The following is a 23656-nucleotide window of genomic DNA, read 5'->3' as shown; positions in this document are numbered from 1 at the left end:
ATGCCCTGCTGCCATGCAGATAAACACTGGCAGCGGCAGCAAGTGCATGCCCACAGCCACCCCTTGTTCCTTCACACCTTGTATCAGCTGTAATCCAGTCCATCCAGTGCTGCCTGCTGAGCAGCACTGACCAACACTGCCTGGGCCCAGGCTTTTATCTCTGAGGCCCCATTATGATGTCAGAAAGCTGGCTCTGGCTCCTCAGGGCTCCACTATGACACGTGCAAAGTTCCGTCTGAACTTTATATAAGACGGTGCGGCTCAGTCAGTCACTCAGTGTTGCCTGAGAGGGCAACACTGCAACAGCCGGCCGCCAGGCTGTCTTTTTTTGCACAGCTAGTTGCCTCCAGGAGGCCACAAGAGGGAGACAAGGGACTGCAAAATGGAAAATAAGCATCCACCAACTTTACAGACAACTTCTCCTTGCTCCTACAACCTCCATCCTTGCACAGTTTGTTATTCTTCTAGGTAACATAGTAACAAATCCAAATTGCTGCTCTCTTTGTAGGCAAGCAAGGCTTTGTTGCAACTGCAATTCTTACTCCTTCTTGAAATGTAGGGACGACAGTACATTCCATCACATCCATCTAGTGTACACAGGTAGGTCCATTGTGGCGGGCGGGCGGGCGGGCGGCTTTAATGGCTGTTTGCTGTTCCCCTACTCCACTCCACTATTTGACTGTGGTGCTGCATCAATCAGTGGCTGGCTCAGGTGCAGCTCTTTAACTTACCTAAAAGGGAGGGCGGAGAGAAGACAAGGAAGGTGAATGAGCTGTTCCAATGTGAAATGCCGGAAACACAGACACACAGACAACACAAAACAAGAGGTGGCAATGTATTCATTAATTGCATTTAATCAATTAGCTCATTATCACTCATGCATTGTCCAACAGGTGTTGAAATAATGGGATTAAAAGGGGAGATCCCTTCAGAAAGACAGAAACAGTGGCAAACACAAAAAACACTTTTGGAATCTGATTTTAGTCAACACATAAGGAAAGGGTGCACCGGTCCTGGAAATACTGCAATACCAGGTCAATGCGTGGAGTGGACAGAGCAAGCTCTATTTCCATCTCCCTGTTCTAAAAATCCATTTAATATATGGTCCCCAGATAGGGGACGTATCAGATATTAAACTGATAAGAACAGATTTTTTTTAAGTTGACTACCCCAACTTTGGGGGTAACCGTTTATTTAAAATTTTTCAGGTTTTACAATAAATTAACATTTTTCAACATTTTTACAGGGATTCAAATTTTACAACAATGGTTAAAAAATAAATACAAATTGTCAGATTAAAATCATACAATTTATAAAAGGGCACTTGGTGGCATCATATTATAGAATTCCATTCGCTAAAAAACCATTTTCTACTTAAAACAGGAGAGAATTTTTTGTCTAAAAGATAATACTTGTGCATTTCATAAAAACAAATTCCTAAAATATCATTCACAGATAAAATTTCATGTTTGAATAAAAGAATATTCCTGGCCGCCCACAGAGCTGCTTTAACGCAGTTAGTAATCTTCCATGCCATAATTTTCTGAGTCCTTGTTGGGCACTCCAGACATCCGTAAAAAACGCCTTCACTTGTAATTCTCTTTATTCCGGTTATCTTCTTCATCAAGGGGAGGATTTTTGTCCATATAAGTTGTGAAAAATAACATTGCCAAAAGAGATGTAAGACTGTCTCGTCATCGCGGCATCCTCCCCTTGGACACGCAGCCGAGTTGGTCAGTCCCCTTCGATGCTGGAATGCCCGGCATGGAAGACACTCGTGGGCGCAGCTCCAGGCCATATCCTTCTGTGAATTAAAAATGAATTTAGCATTAACCATGCTCCAGATAATTTTGCATTTGTTTTCATTAAAATTGCTAATGGGGGCTATTAAAACATTTTCTTTTATTTCCTTTAAAACATATTTACTATTTTTTACATCTTCTATTCTTTTGTCTTTTAGGTTAAAAAGGTTCACTATTTTTTCTAAAATCTTATACTGGTCTGGCAGGTTAAAAGCATATGGCGAGCTTAAAACCGTAGAGAACCATCCGTACCTCCTCATAAAATAGCCAGTGTTAAAACGGATAAAATAAGACCAGTAGTGTTCCTTAAAAACAGTATTAAGACACAGTGTAAAAAAATGGATTAAAAGAAATGCTTTTATATTTGGAAAATCTTTACCACCCATTAGCTTTGGTAACATCACTTTTTCTCTCCTGAGCTTCTCCATCCTAGAATTCCATAAAAATGTAAAACATGCCTTGGTAATCTTTTTTAATAAAATATCAGGGGGAGGGAAAACCATACTTAGATATAATAAAATTGGTAAAATCACCATTTTTGTGATTAAAATTTTTCCCTCCATTGTCAGTTTTCTAAGATTCCATAAACAAATTTTCTTATTAACTTTTTGTGCCACCAAGTCCCAACTGATAAAACCATTGTTTGACTCATTGAAGGAGACCCCTAAAATCTGTACAGACTCCGACACAGGGACTGGAATGTCCTGTAAAATCATATTGCCAATATTTAAAATATTACTTTTATTAAAATTGACTTTAAAACCGGAGGAGCAGCAAAATTGGTATATCTGTTGTAATGCTTTTTGCAGTGACGGGGCGTCCCTGCACAGGACCGCGACATCATCCATGTACCCCACTACTTTTGCCTCTAGTCCCCCCCCGCCCGGCAGGGGGACTCCACATATCTGCCTGTCATTCCTCAATCTGCAGAGTAGAGGCTCGATCGCACATATAAAAAGTAGTGGGGACAAGGGACACCCCTGCTTCACTCCGGAGTTTAAAAGGACATCCTGTGTCTTAAAACCCTTTACTAAAATCTTGCTCGTACAATTTTCATAAAAGGCCTTCAGAGACTGTAAAAAGCCTTCTGGTATACCCATCTTTTCTAAAACCTTAAAAAGATAAAAATGTGATACTCTATCAAAGGCTTTCTCGAAATCTATGGATAAAACCGCCAATCTGCCTTTTCTCTCCTTCGTATCACCAATAGCATCTTTTAAAAGGTTTAAATTGTCCCATATGCTCCTCCCAGGTATCCCACAGACTTGGTTGGAGTGGACGATTTTTTCTATAACAGCCTTTAGCCTATTTGCGCAAATCTTGGCCATTATTTTATAGTCTGCGTTTAGTAAGGTGATAGGCCTCCAGTTTTTAATATCTGTTTTGTCCCCCTTTTTATAAAGCAGGGACACCTCACCTTTCTTCCAGGACCCCGGGAGGGCTTTTGTTCTAAAAACTTGAGTAAAAAGGGAATAGAGATCCTCTTTTAAAACTCCATAAAATGTGACATAAAACTCTATGGGTATACCATCAGGGCCAGGGACTTTACCTGTTTTAAAACTCTTGATGGTATCTAAAATCTCCTGTTCCGTAATATCCTGTAATAAAAAATCTTTGGAGACAGGATTTAAAACAGCGTCAACCTCCTTCAATGAGTCGTTCATCAAATCAACATTAACAAGCTTTATATTAAAAAGATCCGCATAAAATCTGTGTACCTTTTTTAAAATATTGTCAGTGTTTGTATCTCCATCAACATTGTCTAACAGGGTATGCTTATCGTTAATTTTCTTAAAAAAGTACCTGGAGCAGGTCTCATTTTCCTCGAGGTGTTTCATTTTTGAGCGAAAGACAATTTCCTTACCTCTCTGCTCCAGGCACTGGGAGATCTCCTTCCTAATCTCCATAATCTCCTCCTCCACCTGCATACCCTGTTCTCTGAACTTGTATTGGGTCTGCAGACGGGTATTCAAATTAGCAAAAAAATCCTGTTTTTCTTTTGCTTTTCTCCTTCCGATTTTTATGAAAAAGTCTCTTATTTTTATTTTTATTTTCTCCCACCATGAGACTATGGACATATTTGGATGTCTTACCCGTCTGCAGCCCTTATAAAAGGTAATAAAATCAGATAAAATTTGCGGATCATCTAAAAGGGAAACGTTCATTTTCCAGGCTTTTTTGACAGTATTTTTCCCAATATCATTTTTAACTTTAAAATACAATAATTTATGATCAGATAAAACATTGGGATTAAGATCACATTTAAAAGGCAGTACTTGATAAGAGCAGAATATAAAATCGATCCTGGAGCTACAGTTCACATTGCTCCAGGTGACGCCGGCCTCTGCAGATAAATTGCTGTTACATCTCTTAAAAACATCAGTAAGTTTAAAATCAGTAACTATATCTTTTAATAATGAGGAGGTTTTGTCATAATTCCTGCTTACTGAGTTAGAGAACCGGCGTTCCCCCTTTAAAATACAATTAAAATCACCCGCTAAAACAAGTGGCTCTGAATCGTTTAAAAAAAGGGGTAAAATCTCTAGCATTCTAGCTCTTTCATTCTTGTCCGAGGACCCTTAAAAATTTAAAAACTGCCATCTAATACCGTCTATAAAAGCTTTGACCAATAAAATTCTACCTGGTAAAATTTCATTAAAACTGTCAATTAAAACGTTCCCTTTAAATAAAATGGCGACACCTGCGGCTCTGGAATCGTTAGACCCGGACCACACTGAAGGTCCGAGTCTCCAGTCTTCCTTATATTTGTTGTAGTTCGTGCGATGTGGGATACAGCATTCCTGTAGGAAAAAAACGGTGGCGGAAAAAATAGAAAGATAGTCAAACAGGGCAGCTCTTCTCGTCTTAGAATGCACGCTCCTAACATTTAAGGAAATGCCACCTAACTCTGCCATGAGGAAAAGGGAAAAGAGACAGTCTTATGTAATCTTACCCGAGGTGGCCTCAGCAGTCCTCGGCGTTACCAGAGACCTCACTCGAACTCTCATCGCCCTCCGACTTCAAACCGACTGTATAACTTGAGGAGATTGGAGAGGAACTCATGTCAGACAGCTGACCCCCCGCCATACCTGAGGCACTTATCGCAAATGGGTCCCAGATGGACTCCACGGGCAAGGTTTCTGGAGCATATTGTATGGCAGCCTCCTCCCCTACGATAGGGGCAGGAAACGCACTCGCGGCCGTTTCCGGGACTTCTGTCACCTCAGAGGTAGCTATGCTTGTCTCCCCCAACTGGCGAGAAGGGGGGAGACCTTCAGCTGGTGCTTCCGGGGGCGCGTCAACTGGTTTCCCTGCTTTCGCTCTAGCAGGTACTCCCATCGGCACCCCCGCTGCCACCTCTGAGTACGCCCTACGCCTTTTAGTCCTTGCTGCCGCTCCGCCCGGGCCCTCTGCCTCAGGTACAGGCTGACCCAGCACCTCCTGCGGCCCAGGCGGATCAGCTTCATCCGAACTACCCATCTCCTCCGTTTCCTGAGGGGGCTTTTTCGTCCGCTGATCACTGGCTCTTCTCTTAAACCGCCTTTGCTCCTTTGGGTCACCTGTTTGGGGGGGTCTGCTGGAGGTGTCCATGTCATCTGCCTCTTCACCTCTTGGTTCCTCTCCTTGTGCGGGGGCGATCTGGCCTGCTGGCTGCTCTGGACGCCTCGGCCGGACCTCGGGTTGTTCCGATCTGTGGGGACAAGTAGCATATAGATGACCAACTCGGCTGCAAAAACGACACCTTTTCCCCAGAGGGCAAGTTTTGGCCTCGTGCTCAGAGCTGCCACAGTTCCTACAGGTGCTTTCGCAGAACTCTTTGGTGTGACCGTACTTTTGACATTTTCTACAGAATGGAGGCATTCCTGTATAAAAAAGATCTCCTGCCATATCACCTAATTTAAAGCGTGCTGGCGGCAACATTATCCCCCCTGCTGTATTGGCATCTCTATAACAAGTTACTAAAAATCTCCACTTTGACGTCCAAACTCCAACTTCGTTCATTATTTTGCCAATACATTTTACACTTTTGAAATAGGGGGATAAAAAGGACATCACATCTTTTAAATCAGCAAACGGGCAGTACATTTTTATCACAATCATCTTAGTGATGTCCAACACATGTTCGTAAAATTCAATACCGTCCAGTCTCGGATCGTTTTTTACCATGTATGCCGCCAGCAGATCTTGGAACACTCCATTCTGTACAAAAGTTATGTCGTATGTTCTTCTCCTAGGATAGTCTTGTACCGCCAATATCTCCCGCTTCTGAATGTTGAAAATGCCAACAAGCACGGTCTCCACCAAGAACTTCAGGCCGCAGGTCGTCGCCTTCTCTTCTGATACAATTACACGGATTGTATTCTTTATCCGGGCATACGCCGGTATCTCACCAGGACTTTCGTCCATGGTGAGGGGTTTTCAAGGAAAGTTACGCCACCCGTTGGTGACGTAACGTCTACGCAGCTTTTCCCCTTTTCGGCCGAAGCCTACACGGGGGATATGTGGATCGCAACTCGTTGCTCAGGACTAAGCCTCTCTCCCAAATAGCAGCACGGGGGTGAAGTCCAGGCGAACCTGGACGATCCCCCGAGGCCGAGAGAGAGGGTACCTGAGCACCTCCTAACCAAGACCAGGCAGCACTGACTACAAGTAATCAGAACTACACTTGATCTCAGCCAGAAGGCCGAGAAGCGATAACCCGAACGGGCCGCGCGTTGCCCGAGCCTGCCCGATACTGCTGTTCAGCCCTTGCAGCGATTCAGCCTACTTCTAGGCAATTCCATGGGGCCCTGCAGGCTCACACACTCACAGCTACACGGGAGGTGAATAAAGGCCGGAGAGGAAGCCAGACAGGATTTGCTTCTTTTGCTTGCACCACAATGCAGTGCTGAAAGAGGAGGAATCTACATAAAAACGCCTTCCTGGCAACGCTCAAATGCCCTGTTGCCATGCAGATAAACACTGGCAGCGGCAGCAAGTGCATGCCCACAGCCACCCCTTGTTCCTTCACACCTTGTATCAGCTGTAATCCAGTCCAGTCCAGTGCTGCCTGCTGAGCAGCACTGACCAACACTGCCTGGGCCCAGGCTTTTATCTCTGAGGCCCCATTATGATGTCAGAAAGCTGGCTCTGGCTCCTCAGGGCTCCACTATGACACGTGCAAAGTTCCGTCTGAACTTTATATAAGACGGTGCGGCTCAGTCAGTCACTCAGTGTTGCCTGAGAGGGCAACACTGCAACAGCCGGCCGCCAGGCTGTCTTTTTTTGCACAGCTAGTTGCCTCCAGGAGGCCACAAGAGGGAGACAAGGGACTGCAAAATGGAAAATAAGCATCCACCAACTTTACAGACAACTTCTCCTTGCTCCTACAACCTCCATCCTTGCACAGTTTGTTATTCTTCTAGATAAAATAGTAACAAATCCAAATTGCTGCTCTCTTTGTAGGCAAGCAAGGCTTTGTTGCAACTGCAATTCTTACTCCTTCTTGAAATGTAGGGACGACAGTACATTCCATCACATCCATCTAGTGTACACAGGTAGGTCCATTGTGGCGGGCGGGCGGGCGGGCGGGCGGCTTTAATGGCTGTTTGCTGTTCCCCTACTCCACTCCACTATTTGACTGTGGTGCTGCATCAATCAGTGGCTGGCTCAGGTGCAGCTCTTTAACTTACCTAAAAGGGAGGGCAGAGAGAAGACAAGGAAGGTGAATGAGCTGTTCCAATGTGAAATGCCGGAAACACAGACACACAGACGACACAAAACAAGAGGTGGCAATGTATTCATTAATTGCATTTAATCAATTAGCTCATTATCACTCATGCATTGTCCAACAGGTGTTGAAATAATGGGATTAAAAGGGGAGATCCCTTCAGAAAGACAGAAACAATGGCAAACACAAAAAACACTTTTGGAATCTGATTTTAGTCAACACATAAGGAAAGGGTGCACCGGTCCTGGAAATACTGCAATACCAGGTCAATGCGTGGAGTGGACAGAGCAAGCTCTATTTCCATCTCCCTGTTCTAAAAATCCATTTAATATATGGTCCCCAGATAGGGGACGTATCAGATATTAAACTGATAAGAACAGATTTTTTTTCAGTTGGCTACCCCCTCGCGGGGGTGTCAATGATTTATTTATAAAAATTTCAATTTTACAATAAAACACATTTTAGTTACATAGATAATATACAAATAATTTTTACATTGTAACAATAGTAAAATCAAATTTTCATAAAATTTATGTAGAGGGACATGGGGCAAATCTTTATTTATTTGGAGTTCCAGTCAGTCACAAACCATTTATTTAGAAGGGTGGCATTCCTTTTTTTGTCTAGTGAAAAATAAATATACATCTCACTAAAACAAAGACCCAAAACATCATCAACCGATAAAACGTCGTGCTTAAAAAGGAGGATGTTCCTGGCCTTCCATAGAGCTTCTTTGGCGCAATTCATCGTCTTCCATGCAATTATCTTCTGACTCGCGGTTGGGCATCCAAAAAGTCCATATAAAATATCTTCATAGTTTAAGTCCTTTAGGTCTGCCATCTTCACCAAAAGAGGGAATATTTTTTTCCAAAATTGTTTTGCAAAGTCACATGTCCAAAAAATATGTCTTATAGTTTCCTCGGCCTGGCAGCCTTCCCTCGGGCAGACGGCAGACCTCGCGAATCCTCTTCTGTACTGGAATGCCCGGCATGGAAGACATTGATGAACGCAGCTCCAGGCCAGGTCCATCTGTGCATTAAAAAGATAAAACACATTAATCATTTTGAAAATAAAAGCACATCGTTGCGTATTAAAATTCTCTACATTGCTGACCGTCTCGCTCTCTCTCAGGTCTTTAATTATTTTCTTGCTGTTTTTAAGTTCGTTCACGGTCTTCCCTTTTAAATTGAAGAGAGCCACTATTTTTTCTAAAATTACGTAATTCGCTGGTAATTTAAAAGCGTATGGTGAGGATAAAATTATGTTGAACCAACCAAACCTCCGCATAAAAAACCCAGTATTAAAACGTAAAAAGTAAGACCAATAGTGCTCTTTAAAAAGGGAATTAAAACAGAAACTAAAGAACTTAATTAAAAGAAACCTATTAAAATCAGGAAAATCTTTGCCACCCTTTGGTTTGGACTTTATTACCGTTTCTCGTTTCAATTTCTCCATCCTGGAACTCCAAAAGAAGGTAAAACATGCTTTTGTTATTTTTCGTAATAAAACTGTTGGGGGAGGGAACACCATGCTTGTGTATAAAAGAAGGGGTAAAATGACCATTTTTATGATTAAAATTTTTCCCTCCATAGTGAGTTTCCTCATATTCCACATACAAATTTTATTGTTTACCTTCTGCGCCACCATGTCCCAACTTATAAAACCATTGTCGTGCTCACTGAAGGAGATACCTAAAACTTTAATAGTATCTGACACAGGAACGGGTACGTCTCTAAAAACCATGCTTCCTATTCTTAAAATATTACTTTTGCTGAAATTTATTCTAAAACCGGAAGCACAGCAATAAAACTCAATTTGTTTTAGGGCTTTCTGAAGCGACAGGGTGTCCCTACAAAGTATCGCCACATCATCCATGTACCCCACTGCTTTAGCCTCTATGCCGCCTCCCCCTGGCAGGGGGACTCCACGTATTTGTTTATCACGGCGTATTGCGCATAGCAGAGGCTCTAGTGCACATATGAAAAGCAGTGGGGACAAGGGACACCCCTGCTTCACCCCAGAGTTTAAAAGAACGTCCTGTGTCTTAAAACCATTTACTAAAATTTTGCTTGTGCAATCTTTATAAAAGGCTTTAATAGATAATAAAAAACCTTCTGGTATACCCATCCGCTCTAAAACCTTAAAAAGATAAAAGTGCGATACTCGGTCGAAAGCTTTTTGAAAATCTATGGATAAAATTGCTAATTTTCCGTTTCTAGATTTTGTGTCTTCAATCGCATCTTTTATTAAATTAATATTATCCCAGATGCTGCGGCCTGGCACCCCACACACCTGGTTAGAGTGTATGATGTGGGGTACTATGGCTTTTAAACGGTTTGCGCATAGTTTTGCCATTATTTTGTAGTCACTATTCAGAAGGGTTATTGGTCTCCAATTCTCTAAAACTGCGATGTCACCTTTCTTGTATAGCAAGGAGACCTCACCCTTCCGCCAGGACTTAGGCAGCATCTTGGAATGAAAGACTTCGGTAAAAAGGTTTAAGAGATCATCTTTTAAAATGTCATAAAATTTGACATAAAACTCGCTGGGTATACCGTCCGGGCCAGGAACTTTACCTGCTTTAAAACTCTTCACTGTTTCTAAAATCTCCTGCTCCGACAGTTCCTGCAATAAAAAATTCTGGGAGACAGGGTCTAAAACAGTGGTAATCTCCTTCAGCGAGTCACGCATAAAATCACGATCCACAGTTTTCACATTAAAAAGGTCAGTATAAAACTCATGAACTTTACTTAAAAGACCCTGTACATCCGACACCCCATCAATGTTTTTAAGAATAGCTTTTTTATTGTTCATCTTCTTAAAAAAGTACCTGGAGCAGGTCTCGTTCTCTTCCACGTGTTGTATCCTGGAACGAAAAATAATTTCTTTGCCTTTCTGCTCCAGGCACTGAGCTATCTCTTTTTTTAAGTTGGTGATGTCGTCTTTTACATCTATCTCATGCTCTCTCATCTTGTACAGGGTCTGTAGGCGGGTGTTGAGGATTTTAAAAAAAGCTTTCTTCTCTCTGGCTTTTGCCACACTTTTTTTAATAAAAATTCTTTTATTTTTCTTTTCATTTTCTCCCACCATTCAGTGATGGGAGCCCGTGTGTCTCTCACCCGCCTACTCTCTTTGTAAAATTCAATAAAATCTGTAAAAACCTGTGGATCATCTAAAAGGGAAACATTTAACTTCCAGGACTTTTTACTAATAATGTTATTAAAATCACGCTTTACATAAAATGATAAAAGCTTGTGATCGGAAAAAACATTGGTTAAAACTTCACATTTAAAAGGCAGTAGATTCTCGTTACAAAATATTAAATCTATCCTGGAGCTACAGGTGGCGTTGCTCCAGGTAACGCCGGCTTCCTCTGGACTGCTCCTGTTACATTCTTTATAAACGTCTTTTAATTTAAAATCACCCACCATATCTTTGAGCAGTCCAGAGGTCTTGTCATAGTTTCTGCTTGTAGCGCTGGTAAGCCGGCGTTCCCCTCTCAGGATACAATTAAAATCACCTGCGAGGATAAAAGGCTCAGTCGTGTTAATAAAAAGAGGTAAAATCGCTAACATTTCTGCTCTTTCATTTTTGTCTGGTGAGCCGTAAAAATTTAAAAACTGCCATTTCACACCGTCAATAAAAGCCTTAACCAATAAAATACGTCCTGGAAGAATCTCTTGGATAAAATCGATTAAAACGTTTCCCTTAAAAAGAATGGCGACCCCTGCTGATCTGGACTCGTTAGATCCAGACCAGACTGATGGACCATACTTCCAATCCTCTTGGTATTTATGGTACTTCATCGTATGGGGAATGCCGCACTCCTGCAGGAAAAAAACAGAGGCTGCCAGGCCAGCTAAAAAGCTGAAGAGAGCAACCCTTCTAACTTTGGACTTGGCGCCCCTCACGTTGAGGGAGATTCCCTTTACTTCAGACATTGTGGAGATTAAAATAACGTCTTGATTTTAAAATAATAAATATTCGTGGAACTTAAAATCAGACATTTCCTCCACCAGCATTACCAGAATTCTCGTTTGCGCTCATATCCTCACCCTCGTCCGAATCGCCTGCAAAGAGGGACGAAAAGGGAGAGGAACTACCTTCACTGAGAGCCGTGCCAGCAACTCTTATCTCGTACAAGGGGAGCCCACTCTCGCTTAGCGTCACCTGGGTCTCAACTGGGTGACCACGTAGGTCCATTTCGGGTGGGTCCCCCAAGGGCCCCGCCTCTCCCCCCAGGCTCTGTTGACGCCGTCTTAGAGGGGGAGGTTGCGCACATGGCGGGGTGTCCGGTATCTGGGAGGGAACAGTGCCCACCCTCCTCACCAGGTCAGGCGAGGAGGTGGTCCTAGGAGGAGCCTCACTTTTCTTCACGGACGTGTCCATCTGCTCCTCCCCTGATTCCCTCCTACCAGCACGCTCCTGTTTTCCCTTTTTTCGGGGACCCACCGCTACCCAGTTCTCCTGCTCGGAGTCAGACTCCTGAGACCCAGGTGCAGGAGCAGGCCCGGCACCCACTGGACAACCAGCCCTCTGGGATGCCACAGTATCATTGGTGGCCTGCTCCTTTTCCGCCTTCCTCTTAGCTTGCCTTTTATCTTTGGCGCTGGGCTCCATCCTTTCCTCAGAGGTTGCTGGCTGCGAGGCACCCGCTTTGGCTCCATTATTCCGCACCACTGAAGCCCAGGTGCCTCGCTGCTCCTTCGCGGCCCCGGCATGCTCCTCTCCCCGGGGGTGGGACTGGTCCGCTGGTGGAGCACGTGGGGGCGCCTCGGGTTGCTCATTTTCTTCGCCTCGGTACCTATGGGGACAAGAATAGTACAGATGACCAGTTTTTTGGCAAAAATTACATTTTTTCTCTTGTGAGCATTCTCTCATATTGTGCTCTTTGCTTCCACAGTTTCTACAGGTGACATCGCAGTTAAAACTGGTATGTCCATAGGTACCGCAGGCCCTGCAGAAGTTTGGCATCCCTGAAAAATAGAGGTCGCCATTCACATTTCCAATTTTAAAACGAGCCGGTGGTAATCTCGTTTCTTGGGTGGAGGGGTCCTTTATCAATGTTACTAAAAACTTCCACTTGACGGTCCACACTCCACACTCGTTCATAACTCTCCCCAACAGTTTGACATTCTTGAAGTAGGCAGCTAAGAATGCTGCCACTTCCATATCCTTCACATATGGGGAGTACATTTTAATCACAACGAGTTTGGTAATTTCGAAGGCATGTTCTACTACCTGGACTCCCGCTACCACGAGTTCACCTTTTCTCCTCTCAGCTCGGTCCATGGCATCATGGAGGATTCCTTCTCCCATAAAGGTGACGTCGAAAATTCCTCGTTTCGGGTAGTCCTGGATAGCCAGAATCTCATTCTTGTGGACCGCCAGTAGTTCTTCCAAGATCTTGTGGACCAAGAACTTTACGCCACGTGGACCGCCTCCACCCTCTGCCACGATAAATCGGGCAGAGTTCCTTAGCCGGGCATACACCGGCACCGCATCAGGCTCGCCTGCCATTTCCGTGGCCAGGCCGAACCGCACAGCAATTGCTGCGCCCTATGGGGTCCTGAGACTTACCAAAGGGCTGGGGGGGGATCGCAACTCGTTGCTCAGGACTAAGCCTCTCTCCCAAATAGCAGCACGGGGGTGAAGTCCAGGCGAACCTGGACGATCCCCCGAGGCAGAGAGAGAGGGTACCTGAGCACCTTCTGACTAAAAACCTCCTGTACAAGTACACTTGGTCTTAGCCAAAAGGCCGAGAAGCGATAACCCGAACGGGCCGCGCGTTGCCCGAGCCTGCCCGATACTGCTGTTCAGCCCTTGCAGCGATTCAGCCTACTTCTAGGCAATTCCATGGGGCCCTGCAGGCTCACACACTCACAGCTACACGGGAGGTGAATAAAGGCCGGAGAGGAAGCCAGACAGGATTTGCTTCTTTTGCTTGCACCACAATGCAGTGCTGAAAGAGGAGGAATCTACATAAAAACGCCTTCCTGGCAACGCCCAAATGCCCTGCTGCCATGCAGATAAACACTGGCAGCGGCAGCAAGTGCATGCCCACAGCCACCCCTTGTTCCTTCACACCTTGTATCAGCTGTAATCCAGTCCAGTCCAGTGCTGCCTGCTGAGCAGCACTGACCAACACTGCCTGGGCCCAGGCTTTTATCTCTGAGGCCCCATTATGATGTCAGAAAGCTGGCTCTGGCTCCTCAGGGCTCCACTATGACACGTGCAAAGTTCCGTCTGAACTTTATATAAGACGGTGCGGCTCAGTCAGTCACTCAGTGTTGCCTGAGAGGGCAACACTGCAACAGCCGGCCGCCAGGCTGTCTTTTTTTGCACAGCTAGTTGCCTCCAGGAGGCCACAAGAGGGAGACAAGGGACTGCAAAATGGAAAATAAGCATCCACCAACTTTACAGACAACTTCTCCTTGCTCCTACAACCTCCATCCTTGCACAGTTTGTTATTCTTCTAGGTAACATAGTAACAAATCCAAATTGCTGCTCTCTTTGTAGGCAAGCAAGGCTTTGTTGCAACTGCAATTCTTACTCCTTCTTGAAATGTAGGGACGACAGTACATTCCATCACATCCATCTAGTGTACACAGGTAGGTCCATTGTGGCGGGCGGGCGGGCGGCTTTAATGGCTGTTTGCTGTTCCCCTACTCCACTCCACTATTTGACTGTGGTGCTGCATCAATCAGTGGCTGGCTCAGGTGCAGCTCTTTAACTTACCTAAAAGGGAGGGCGGAGAGAAGACAAGGAAGGTGAATGAGCTGTTCCAATGTGAAATGCCGGAAACACAGACACACAGACGACACAAAACAAGAGGTGGCAATGTATTCATTAATTGCATTTAATCAATTAGCTCATTATCACTCATGCATTGTCCAACAGGTGTTGAAATAATGGGATTAAAAGGGGAGATCCCTTCAGAAAGACAGAAACAATGGCAAACACAAAAAACACTTTTGGAATCTGATTTTAGTCAACACATAAGGAAAGGGTGCACCGGTCCTGGAAATACTGCAATACCAGGTCAATGCGTGGAGTGGACAGAGCAAGCTCTATTTCCATCTCCCTGTTCTAAAAATCCATTTAGTATATGGTCCCCAGATAGGGGACGTATCAGATATTAAACTGATAAGAACAGATTTTTTTTTTAAGTTGACTACCCCAACTTTGGGGGTAACCGTTTATTTAAAATTTTTCAGGTTTTACAATAAATCAACATTTTTCAACATTTTTACAGAGATTCAAATTTTACAACAATGGTTAAAAAATAAATACAAATTGTCAGATTAAAATCATACAATTTATAAAAGGGCACTTGGTGGCATCATATTATAGAATTCCATTCACTAAAAAAACATTTTCTACTTAAAACAGGAGAGAATTTTTTGTCTAAAAGATAATATTTGTGCATTTCATAAAAACAAATTCCTAAAACATCATTCACAGATAAAATTTCATGTTTGAATAAAAGAATATTCCTGGCCTCCCACAAAGCTGCTTTAACGCAGTTAGTAATCTTCCATGCCATAATTCTCTGAGTCCTTGTTGGGCACTCCAGACATCCGTAAAATACGCCTTCGCTTGTAATTTTCTTTATTCCGGTTATCTTCTTCATCAAGGGGAGGATTTTTGTCCATATTAATTGAGAAAAATAACATTGCCAAAAAAGATGTAAGACTGTCTCGTCATCGCGGCATCCTCCCCTTGAACACGCAGCCGAGTTGGTCAGTCCCCTTCGATGCTGGAATGCCCGGCATGGAAGACACTCGTGGGCGCAGCTCCAGGCCAGATCCTTCTGTGAATTAAAAATGAATTTAGCATTAACCATGCTCCAGATGAATTTGAACTTGTTTTCATTAAAATTGCTAATGGGGGCTATTAAAACATTTTCTTTTATTTCCTTTAAAACATATTTACTATTTTTTACATCTTCTATTCTTTTGTCTTTTAGGTTAAAAAGGTTCACTATTTTTTCTAAAATCTTATACTGGTCTGGCAGGTTAAAAGCATATAGCGAGCTTAAAACCGTAGAGAACCATCCGTACCTCCTCATAAAATAGCCAGTGTTATAACGGATAAAATAAGACCAGTAGTGTTCCTTAAAAACAGTATTAAGACACAGTGTAAAAAAATGGATTAAAAGAAATGCTTTTATATTTGGAAAATCTTTACCACCCATTAGCTTTGGCAACATCACTTTTTCTCTCCTGAGCTTCTCCATCCTAGAATTCCATAAAAATGTAAAACATGCCTTGGTAATCTTTTTTAATAAAATATCAGGGGGAGGGAAAACCATACTTAGATACAATAAAATTGGTAAAATCACCATTTTTGTGATTAAAATTTTTCCCTCCATTGTCAGTTTTCTAAGATTCCATAAACAAATTTTATTATTAACTTTTTGTGCCACCAAGTCCCAACTGATAAAACCATTGTTTGACTCATTGAAGGAGACCCCTAAAATCTGTACAGACTCCGACACAGGGACTGGAATGTCCTGTAAAATCATATTGCCAATATTTAAAATATTACTTTTATTAAAATTGACTTTAAAACCGGAGGAGCAGCAAAATTGGTATATCTGTTGTAATGCTTTTTGCAGTGACGGGGCGTCCCTGCAAAGGACCGCGACATCATCCATGTACCCCACTACTTTTGCCTCTAGTCCCCCCCCGCCCGGCAGGGGGACTCCACATATATGCCTGTCATTCCTCAATCTGCAGAGTAGAGGCTCGATCGCACATATAAAAAGTAGTGGGGACAAGGGACACCCCTGCTTCACTCCGGAGTTTAAAAGGACATCCTGTGTCTTAAAACCCTTTACTAAAATCTTGCTCGTGCAATTTTCATAAAAGGCCTTCAGAGACCATCTTTTCTAAAACCTTAAAAAGATAAAAATGTGATACTCTATCAAAGGCTTTCTCGAAATCTATAGATAAAACCGCCAATCTGCCTTTTCTCTCCTTCGTATCACTAATAACATCTTTTAAAAGGTTTAAATTGTCCCATATGCTCCTCCCAGGTATCCCACAGACTTGGTTGGAGTGGACGATTTTTTCTATAACAGCCTTTAGCCTATTCGCGCAAATCTTGGCCATTATTTTATAGTCTGCGTTTAGTAAGGTGATAGGCCTCCAGTTTTTAATATCTGCTTTGTCCCCCTTTTTATAAAGCAGGGACACCTCACCTTTCTTCCAGGACCCCGGGAGGGCTTTTGTTCTAAAAACTTGAGTAAAAAGGGAATAGAGATCCTCTTTTAAAACTCCATAAAAAGTGACATAAAACTCTATGGGTATACCATCAGGGCCAGGGACTTTACCTGTTTTAAAACTCTTGATGGTATCTAAAATCTCCTGTTCCGTAATATCCTGTAATAAAAAATCTTTGGAGACAGGATTTAAAACAGCGTCAACCTCCTTCAATGAGTCGTTCATCAAATCAACATTAACAAGCTTTATATTAAAAAGATCCGCATAAAATCTGTGTACCTTTTTTAAAATATTGTCAGTGTTTGTATCTCCATCAACATTGTCTAACAGGGTATGCTTATCGTTAATTTTCTTAAAAAAGTACCTGGAGCAGGTCTCATTTTCCTCGAGGTGTTTCATTTTTGAACGAAAGACAATTTCCTTACCTCTCTGCTCCAGGCACTGGGAGATCTCCTTCCTAATCTCCATAATCTCCTCCTCCACCTGCATACCCTGTTCTCTGAACTTGTATTGGGTCTGCAGACGGGTATTCAAATTAGCAAAAAAATCCTGTTTTTCTTTTGCTTTTCTCCTTCCGATTTTTATGAAAAAGTCTCTTATTTTTATTTTCTCCCACCATGAGACTATGGACATATTTGGATGTCTTACCCGTCTGCAGCCCTTATAAAAGGTAATAAAATCAGATAAAATTTGCGGATCATCTAAAAGGGAAACGTTCATTTTCCAGGCTTTTTTGACAGTATTTTTCCCAATATCATTTTTAACTTTAAAATACAATAATTTATGATCAGATAAAACATTGGGATTAAGATCACATTTAAAAGGCAGTACTTGATAAGAGCAGAATATAAAATCGATCCTGGAGCTACAGTTCACATTGCTCCAGGTGACGCCGGCCTCTGCAGATAAATTGCTGTTACATTTCTTAAAAACATCAGTAAGTTTAAAATCAGTAACTATATCTTTTAATAATGAGGAGGTTTTGTCATAATTCCTGCTTACTGAGTTAGAGAACCGGCGTTCCCCCTTTAAAATACAATTAAAATCACCCGCTAAAACAAGTGGCTCTGAATCGTTTAAAAAAAGGGGTAAAATCTTTAGCATTCTAGCTCTTTCATTCTTGTCCGAGGACCCATAAAAATTTAAAAACTGCCATCTAATACCGTCTATAAAAGCTTTGACCAATAAAATTCTACCTGGTAAAATTTCATTAAAACTGTCAATTAAAACGTTCCCTTTAAATAAAATGGCGACACCTACGGCTCTGGAATCGTTAGACCCGGACCACACTGAAGGTCCGAGTCTCCAGTCTTCCTTATATTTGTTGTAGTTCGTGCGATGTGGGATACAGCATTCCTGTAGGAAAAAAACGGTGGCGGAAAAAATAGAAAGATAGTCAAACAGGGCAGCTCTTCTCGTCTTGGAATGCACGCTCCTAACATTTAAGGAAATGCCACCTAACTCTGCCATGAGGAAAAGGGAAAAGAGACAGTCTTATGTAATCTTACCCGAGGTGGCCTCAGCAGTCCTCGGCGTTACCAGAGACCTCACTCGAACTCTCATCGCCCTCCGACTTCAAACCGACTGTATACGTTGAGGAGATTGGAGAGGAACTCATGTCAGACAGCTGACCCCCCGCCATACCTGAGGCACTTATCGCAAATGGGTCCCAGATGGACTCCACGGGCAAGGTTTCTGGAGCATTTTGTATGGCAGCCTCCTCCCCTACGATAGGGGCAGGAAACGCACTCGCGGCCGTTTCAGGGACTTCTGTCACCTCAGAGGCAGCTATGCTTGTCTCCCCCAACTGGCGAGAAGGGGGGAGACCTTCAGCTGGTGCTTCCGGGGGCGCGTCAACTGGTTTCCCTGCTTTCGCTCTAGCAGGTACTCCCATCGGCACCCCCGCTGCCACCTCTGAGTATGCCCTACGCCTCTTAGACCTAGCTGCCGCTCCGCCCGGGTCCTCTGCCTCAGGTACAGGCTGACCCAGCATCTCCTGCGGCCCAGGCGGATCAGCTTCATCCGAACTACCCATCTCCTCCGTTACCTGAGGGGGCTTTTTCGTCCGCTGATCACTGGCTCTTCTCTTAAACCGCCTTTGCTCCTTTGGGTCACCTGTTTGGGGGGGTCTGCTGGAGGTGTCCATGTCATCTGCCTCTTCACCTCTTGGTTCCTCTCCTTGTGCGGGGGCGATCTGGCCTGCTGGCTGCTCTGGACGCCTCGGCCGGACCTCGGGTTGTTCCGATCTGTGGGGACAAGTAGCATATAGATGACCAACTCGGCTGCAAAAACGACACCTTTTCCCCAGAGGGCAAGTTTTGGCCTCGTGCTCAGAGCTGCCACAGTTCCTACAGGTGCTTTCGCAGAACTCTTTGGTGTGACCGTACTTTTGACATTTTCTACAGAATGGAGGCATTCCTGTATAAAAAAGATCTCCTGCCATATCACCTAATTTAAAGCGTGCTGGCGGCAACATTATCCCCCCTGCTGTATTGGCATCTCTATAACAAGTTACTAAAAATCTCCACTTTGACGTCCAAACTCCAACTTCGTTCATTATTTTGCCAATACATTTAACACTTTTGAAATAGGGGGATAAAAAGGACATCACATCTTTTAAATCAGCAAACGGACAGTACATTTTTATCACAATCATCTTAGTAATGTCCAACACATGTTCGTAAAATTCAATACCGTCCAGTCTCGGATCGTTTTTTACCATGTATGCCGCCAGCAGATCTTGGAACACTCCATTCTGTACAAAAGTTATGTCGTATGTTCTTCTCCTAGGATAGTCTTGTACCGCCAATATCTCCCGCTTCTGAATGTTGAAAATGCCAACAAGCACGGTCTCCACCAAGAACTTCAGGCCGCAGGTCGTCGCCTTCTCTTCTGATACAATAACACGGATTGTATTCTTTATCCGGGCATACGCCGGTATCTCACCAGGACTTTCGTCCATGGTGAGGGGATTTCAAGGAAAGTTACGCCACCTGTTGGTGACGCAACGTCTACGCAGCTTCCCCTTTTCGGCCGAAGCCTACACGGGGGATATGTGGATCGCAACTCGTTGCTCAGGACTAAGCCTCTCTCCCAAATAGCAGCACGGGGGTGAAGTCCAGGCGAACCTGGACGATCCCCCGAGGCCGAGAGAGAGGGTACCTGAGCACCTCCTAACCAAGACCAGGCAGCACTGACTACAAGTAATCAGAACTACACTTGATCTCAGCCAGAAGGCCGAGAAGCGATAACCCGAACGGGCCGCGCGTTGCCTGAGCCTGCCCGATACTGCTGTTCAGCCCTTGCAGCGATTCAGCCTATTTCTAGGCAATTCCATGGGGCCCTGCAGGCTCACACACTCACAGCTACACGGGAGGTGAATAAAGGCCGGAGAGGAAGCCAGACAGGATTTGCTTCTTTTGCTTGCACCACAATGCAGTGCTGAAAGAGGAGGAATCTACATAAAAATGCCTTCCTGGCAACGCCCAAATGCCCTGCTGCCATGCAGATAAACACTGGCAGCGGCAGCAAGTGCATGCCCACAGCCACCCCTTGTTCCTTCACACCTTGTATCAGCTGTAATCCAGTCCAGTCCAGTGCTGCCTGCTGAGCAGCACTGACCAACACTGCCTGGGCCCAGGCTTTTATCTCTGAGGCCCCATTATGATGTCAGAAAGCTGGCTCTGGCTCCTCAGGGCTCCACTATGACACGTGCAAAGTTCCGTCTGAACTTTATATAAGACGGTGCGGCTCAGTCAGTCACTCAGTGTTGCCTGAGAGGGCAACACTGCAACAGCCGGCCGCCAGGCTGTCTTTTTTTGCACAGCTAGTTGCCTCCAGGAGGCCACAAGAGGGAGACAAGGGACTGCAAAATGGAAAATAAGCATCCACCAACTTTACAGACAACTTCTCCTTGCTCCTACAACCTCCATCCTTGCACAGTTTGTTATTCTTCTAGGTAACATAGTAACAAATCCAAATTGCTGCTCTCTTTGTAGGCAAGCAAGGCTTTGTTGCAACTGCAATTCTTACTCCTTCTTGAAATGTAGGGACGACAGTACATTCCATCACATCCATCTAGTGTACACAGGTAGGTCCATTGTGGCGGGCGGGCGGCTTTAATGGCTGTTTGCTGTTCCCCTACTCCACTCCACTATTTGACTGTGGTGCTGCATCAATCAGTGGCTGGCTCAGGTGCAGCTCTTTAACTTACCTAAAAGGGAGGGCGGAGAGAAGACAAGGAAGGTGAATGAGCTGATCCAATGTGAAATGCCGGAAACACAGACACACAGACGACACAAAACAAGAGGTGGCAATGTATTCATTAATTGCATTTAATCAATTAGCTCATTATCACTCATGCATTGTCCAACAGGTGTTGAAATAATGGGATTAAAAGGGGAGATCCCTTCAGAAAGACAGAAACAATGGCAAACACAAAAAACACTTTTGGAATCTGATTTTAGTCAACACATAAGGAAAGGGTGCACCGGTCCTGGAAATACTGCAATACCAGGTCAATGCGTGGAGTGGACAGAGCAAGCTCTATTTCCATCTCCCTGTTCTAAAAATCCATTTAATATATGGTCCCCAGATAGGGGACGTATCAGATATTAAACTGATAAGAACAGATTTTTTTTTTTTTTTTTTTACTACTCAGATTTGAAATCTTAAAGCACAAAACATAGGTTGAAAGTCTTAGATTTCATCAATACCATCATTGTAGTATGAATATATAATTTTCATGATCTTATCCATTTTTTAATTGTTATTATTACTTTTTTTTTTTCTCTTTTTTAAATAAGTTTTGTTTTCTGTTTTTGTTTTTTTAATTATATTTTAACTTTTTTTTTTTTTTTTTTTTTTTTTAACAGGTATAACAAAGAAGAAAACAATACAAGATTACACATCACAAGGTAAGTACATTCCACATTTCTGGTTTCCAAATCTCATTTGCTCTCGCAGTACCTAGTAATAATTTATCTCTCCAGAAATATACATACAGATAGCTTAAACATAGTTTAAGACAGTTTTCAACAGTTAGCTCATCTCTTTTAAATAATACAATATTTCTTGCTTTCCATAAAGCCATCTTAACACATGTAAATATTAACCATACGACTTTAAAATCCTCTTTACCAATGCCCAATCCATAAAAGATCATATTAAAATCAAAATGATCAATTTTGCTCAAATATTTAACTAAGATGCTAACTTTCCTCCAAATCTTTTGTGCAAATGAGCAATTCCAAAAAATATGCGTTGGCGTTTCACTTCCGCTACATCTTACTCTTGGGCATCTTTCATGTCTTACCAAACCTCTTCTATGCTGAAATTCTCTTGTAGGTAAGCAATCCTTCAACATACACCACAACAGGTCCTTATGTTCGTTAGACAAGTAAAACAGGTTAACATTGATCCAAATACCTTGTACAATTCTTACAGAGAAACCTGTTACAGAACTCATAATTTTCCTCTCATCTAAGATCTTTAACACTTTTTTATGATTAGTAATAATACTTAAGTCAGATTTTAACAACTCAAACTCCCTTAAAATTTTCTCTAAAATAATATAATGTTCTGGTGGTAAAAACTTATATGGTCTGTTTAAGTCAATTTCTAACCACTTATATTTCCTTATATAAAACCCAAGATTATAAATAAGAAAAGTTTTTATCTTTGAACTGGGCCCCAATAAAGTGCTTGTACAATAGGCCAAATATTTAATATACAAAAAAGACCTAATATCGGGGGAAGCCTTTCCCTCCTTTATTCCTAGGTTTATACAACTCCTCCCTTTTGACTCTTTCCATATTTGATTTCCATAGGAAATAAAAACAGATTTTAATAAGTTTTTTCATGATATTATTTGGGGGGATAAAAACAGCAGATATGTACAAAATCATGGGGAGTAAAACCTGTTTTATGATCAAAATTTTACCTTCAAGAGTCAAAGTTCGCAAATTCCAAAAGGAAATCTTTTTCCTTACCCTTTCCAGCAAGGATTCCCAATTTTTTATATTCCCACAAGATTCTGAAAAATAAATACCTAAAATCTTCATGTCATGCATTTTAAGCAACTTACAATCAGGTTCAAGGGTAAATTTCCCAATTGTTAAAACACCGGTTTTATCTAAATTCACTTTGAAACCTGATGCTCCACAGAACCAATCCACTGTTCTTAAAACCCTATTAAAACTTCTAAGATCACGCACCAAAACTGTCACATCATCCATATATGCAATAACTTTAACTTGTTCATTTTTACAGCCCGGGATGAAAAAACCGTTAATTACTTTATCTTTCCTAAAAGCCTCTAAGAGGGGTTCAATTGCACATATAAATAAGATAGGTGACAGAGGGCAGCCCTGTTTCACCCCACATCGAATATGAACTTTATCAGATAAGGAACCATTAACTGAAATTTTACTAAAACCTCCCTTGTATAAGATTTTAATACGATTAATAAAACCCTCTGAACATCCTAATTTGCTTAAAACTGTGAATAAGAAATCGTGTGAAACTCTATCATAAGCTTTTTCAAAATCAAAGGAGATCAAAGCTAAATCCTGATTGCGGTCCTTGCTGTCCCAAATAATATCCCGTAGCAAAACCAAAGAATCGACAATTTTTCTTTTTGGCACAGCGCATGTCTGGTCAACCCCAATTATTGATGCTATCACTTTTTTTAAACGATTACCTAACAATTTTGCATAAATTTTATAATCGGTGTTCAGTAGCGTAATTGGCCTCCAATTCTTGATTAATTTTTTATCACCTTTTTTAAAAATTAAAACAATAAGACCCTCCAACCAGGACTCTGGGATTATTAATGAAGATTCAATTTGAGAAAAAACTTTGAACACATCCTCACCTATCACATCCCAGAATTTTTTATAGAATTCTATTGGTAGACC

At 42.7% G+C, this 23656-nt stretch overlaps 2 non-coding genes and 2 pseudogenes across 2 annotated transcripts; all 4 read right to left on the bottom strand.

Moving 5' to 3' along the window:
* Positions 1-997: 997 nt before the first annotated feature.
* LOC142729620 (U2 spliceosomal RNA) lies at positions 998-1178 on the bottom strand (annotated as a pseudogene).
* A 6562-nt stretch (positions 1179-7740) lies between these two features.
* On the bottom strand, positions 7741-7935 carry LOC142729624 (U2 spliceosomal RNA). Its single transcript, XR_012878392.1, has one exon. It is a non-coding gene; the product is annotated as a U2 spliceosomal RNA (small nuclear RNA).
* Positions 7936-14516: 6581 nt separating this feature from the next.
* Positions 14517-14699, bottom strand: LOC142729635 (U2 spliceosomal RNA). The gene has a single exon (XR_012878400.1). It is a non-coding gene; the product is annotated as a U2 spliceosomal RNA (small nuclear RNA).
* A 6519-nt stretch (positions 14700-21218) lies between these two features.
* LOC142729615 (U2 spliceosomal RNA) lies at positions 21219-21427 on the bottom strand (annotated as a pseudogene).
* Positions 21428-23656: the final 2229 nt, after the last annotated feature.

Source organism: Rhinoderma darwinii, unplaced genomic scaffold (genome assembly GCF_050947455.1).
Source record: "Rhinoderma darwinii isolate aRhiDar2 unplaced genomic scaffold, aRhiDar2.hap1 Scaffold_729, whole genome shotgun sequence".
Lineage (NCBI taxonomy): Eukaryota > Metazoa > Chordata > Amphibia > Anura > Rhinodermatidae > Rhinoderma > Rhinoderma darwinii.
Note: the sequence above shows the minus strand (reverse complement) of the source record. Positions and strands in the feature narration are given on the sequence as shown.